Raw genomic sequence first — 4,457 nt, forward strand, 5'->3', positions numbered from 1 at the left:
TTTCTTTCTTTTTTAATTTTTCTTTTTCTTTTCTTTTTTCTTTTTTTTTCTGTCTTAATTTTCCTTTTTCTTTTCTTTTTTCTTTTTCTTTTATTTTTTTCTTTTTTCCTTTTATCTTTTTCTGTTATTCTTTCTTTCTTAATTTTCCTTTTTCTTTTCTTTTTATTTCCTTTTTTCCTCTTATTTTCTTTTTTTTTCTTTTTTTTTCTTTTTTTTTTTCTTGTTATTACAAGATAGAATTTTGAAGACATCTTTTCTATGATTGTTTCCTGAAGGTAAGATAATTTATAGCCTTTGAGATTATTTTCTTCATTTCAAACAGATCAATATATTACTACAGAATATTTATGCTGAAAGCATGGCTATACAGCATAAATATTCTATTTATTAAATTCTAGTCACCCTTTAACAAGAAGTTCCATGAAAACAGGACTGATTATATGGTGAAATCAAGGCTGGGGTTTCTGAAAAAAATAAAACATAGTGTAGGATTACTGCCTGTCAGTGATGCCATCTTGTACCTAATTCATATTGTTAGGTCTTTTAGACATATTTACAAAGACTTTGTCTCTGCTCTCTTTATTAAAATAAACTTACTTTACTTAGACTAGGTATCCTGGAAGAAAAACAAGTTGTAAATATTGTCCTAGTGCCTGCTGCTGCAGTTGTTGCTGCTGCAATTACTGCTGCAGTTTTGGCTTTTAACCAGCAAAGCTTCTTGAAGTTTGCATTGAAGTTGCCATGGGCACCATAAGATGATATAGGAATGAATCACTAAATGGTCTTTTGGTCATCTTCAGATGTTCCGTGAAGCAAAGGTTAGGCCAGACTTTAACAAGGGCTTTGTAAAAATATTTTAAAACGAACTAGTAAAACGCAAGACATGTTCTTCCCAACTCCGAAACACAACATGACCTTATTAACAAAAGTTTCCACCTCATAATATCTTAAAACATCACTGCTAGAGAACTACTAACTAAATGAGAATACATGAGAAAAAATGAGTACAGACACAAAATCAAAAAATAAAGGTCAGGAGAGAAAAGCATTAATGCTACTAATATCACTGAAAACCATCTTGACACCATAACTGATATGATAATTTTATTTATGTGGTCATAGATCCACTTATCTTACTTGGTGCCACTCATAATCTCAAAGCTTATACTCAGTATGCTATTCTTCCTCTCCTATTTCCTCAGCTATGTCTATTTCTGTTTCAAATGTCTCAAAATATAAGGCTTCAAGAAACTTATTTTAGTGGAAAATACTGTAGAAGGTCAAATGGAAGGGGTGGAAAGGATATTCACTTATTAACAAGATGTCTTCTGACACAGCTGATATATGAATATTGCTCAGGCACTTAATTGTTAAAGAGATTAAAATTCCTTGAGTTCTACCTACTATAATCAGTCTAGATTGCAGATTTACAACCTTGTTGAATATTCCATCCACAAGGCTAAATTGGTACCTTTTATTTATCATAGAGAGATTCTTCCTTTGTTAAGGATAAGGAAATGCATTTGTAAAGACTTTAAGATATTATTATCAGACTTTAAGACACTATTATCTCAAAGTTCAATTTCAGCCCCTAAGTTGATGCAGTATCCCCAGGGTAGTAAGAAGAATCAACACATTTTTGCAAACAAAACAGAAGAAAAATGTTGATAAATAAAGACCAACACAGTATTTTTTTAAAACAACAATGCATGAAAATAACTTATTTCAGAATTTAGATTCATTCCTTGGTTCATCAGCATTTGTTAAAAATAGACTCCAATATTTTAATTTCTATATATCTAATTGCAACATGTTCACTATCTTGCTCTGCTGATGTTAATATCCCGAAATACTTTAGTTTCCTATTTTACATTTAACTATTCCAATAACAGTGTTGGATTAGTGTAAGGTCTATTCAAAGTGCACGATAAATCTACTTTTTTTTTTAATTTATAGACTACGATTACCTCTTGCAAAACTTGGCAAAAAGATATTGGAAAATAGAGCTATCTCTATGACCTATTAATTGCAAGGCTCTGGGAAGCTCAGAACACTCCCACTCCTTCCTACTCATTACCCATTTAGGCAGCCAAAATCCCATGTCCTACATGCATAAGTCAATAATGAACTTCAATGTGATTCAGCTAGATACTTTAAAATAACTTTCTGCACATTCAATCATCATTTTTATAGAAGTCTTAAATGCTTATAGAAATTCAGGAACAATAAGTAAATGAATCAACATTTAAGCAAAAAAATTAGGATGAAGTAAAAGGAGATGAATAAAATATTACATAAAACTTAATAGTTTGAATTAATTTTACCTAAAAATATCATGAATAAAGACATTAAGCTATTTTTTTTAAATACTTAGAGTGTATGAAACCTTAAGTAGGAGCTTTTAGCCTTTACTTTACAGTGCAATTTGAAACATTTTCTATGTAATCTAAATATTTAGAGGAAGAGAAAAGTGAAAATTTCCTTTAAAAAAGATTAAAATTCACCCAAATTTGGACTCTGATACATAGCTAAAAAAAGTAATCCTATACAAATAGATAAACAGTGCAAAGAATTACTACTATTAAAGAATCCAAGGACTGAATATCAGTGGTCTTAATTATCCTACTTCAAGGACAGTTAGGCAGGATTGTAGCTCTAGTCTGTTAATTAAATAATTATAATTTCTTGAGAACGTTAGTTTCTTTGTTGTTGAAATACGGAAAAAGAAGCAGCACAACATTGTGCAAAACAACTCCAAACAATTTAGAATCAAGGAAACTTCAGAAGATTATAAGTCTAGAGCAAACCAACAATATCAGAGAAGTTTCACTCACTAAAAAAAAATATAAGCAGAAATTCTGTTATGATCATTTCTGATCTAACTTACCATACTTTTGGTTTAGAAAGATACATATTTTTTGAGGACAGGTGGTTTAAGACAAAAACTAAGAAATAGTTCAGCAGACACCAAACTGTGGTGAATATATTTAAAAAGTTTTAAATACTTCCAGGAAACAAAGACACAGTGTAGACTGACTCTTTGGAGATTTAGTCAACCCATAATGCATTACAGGTCCTCCCACACTACTTGCTGAGCAAATAAAGGTAGTTAATGAACTTGTCAACACCTACAATGTAAACATAATTAAGTCCTGTGAACAAGCTGTTACCAAATTAAGTAGTTATATTTAGCTGGGTGTCTTAAATTAATATTTTAATTATCCTGGAATATGACTCTCCCAGAAAATTGTTGTGTTTTGTAAATATAAACAGCAAATGCTTTTAACACAGGAGCCACAGATTAGCATTCTAACACTTGCAATATTGAATATTTCAGTAATATGCTTTCAAATAGGCCTCAGATGTGTAACCCATTTTTCTGGTTCCAAAAGATTCATATTTCCAGTTCTTCCCATTTATTTAACACCACAATAGCAGAGGTAAGGCCACAAGGCATTTCTAAGACTGGGCAGAATCCAAGAATATTTTATTAAAATTTACATTTGAATCTGTGTTTTTCACTTTGTATTTGGATTCAGTACTGACTCATCTGATCAAATCACTACTGGAAGTCTGTGGTGTAGCCAGGATGCAGATTTACCAAGAACCACAAATTTTCCCAATTCCAGCCTGATCACAAGCATGTTTCTTTCTTTGATTATTTACTTATTACGTTATAACTTTCTCCATGTCTGATACATGGTAGAATGTCAGAGGGAGGCATTAACTCTGATTTTATAAAAGCCGTATCTGTTTCTACTTCTATCAGCTCTGATATGATTGCAAAACATGGGGATTATAGCTACACTACAATCTAAGGCAATCAGCAATGTTTCTTTCTTATGTTCTCAATCCTCTGCTCTGGCTGCAGTTGTGCAGGGCTTTTTTCCCCATCTTAAATCTTTTATCGCAGAGGTACTAACACTGCTGCTAATGGGTTCAGCCGTGACCAGCAGTGGGTCTGTCTTGGAGATGGCCTGGCATTGGCTCTTTTGGACATGGGGAAAACATCTGGCAGTTTTTTATAGAAGCCACCCTTGCAACAAGCATCACCCCCACCTCTTACTCAGCTGCCATAACTTTGCCACATAAACCTAATAAACAGAAATTTTAAAAGAATTCCTTCTACAGCAAGGAGGAAACTAGGAAATGTATCTCACAGTGTCCAGAAAGTAGTAGATACCTTCATGTAGCAAACAGCATCCCACTCCCAATATCTCATTTTGGGGTAGGCTCAGCTGTCCAAGTTTCTTGCAGTCTATTGTCATTCTACTGATTTTGATGGGTGTTTGGGTACTGAGCGTGGACTCACCTACAGCACCTTAAATTTGGACTATACACAACCAGTGAAGGCATCACATGTAGGTCTATTTCAAACAACTTCAAATGTTAGTATAGGTAACCTTTGAAGAAGAGTTTCTGTATCCTCCTCTCCTTTGACTTTCCCTTATAAGAAC

The sequence above is a fragment of the Empidonax traillii genome, unplaced genomic scaffold, assembly GCF_003031625.1.
Source record: "Empidonax traillii isolate 1590-97213 ecotype Southwest subspecies unplaced genomic scaffold, ASM303162v1 scaffold546:size877293, whole genome shotgun sequence".
Taxonomy (NCBI): domain Eukaryota; kingdom Metazoa; phylum Chordata; class Aves; order Passeriformes; family Tyrannidae; genus Empidonax; species Empidonax traillii.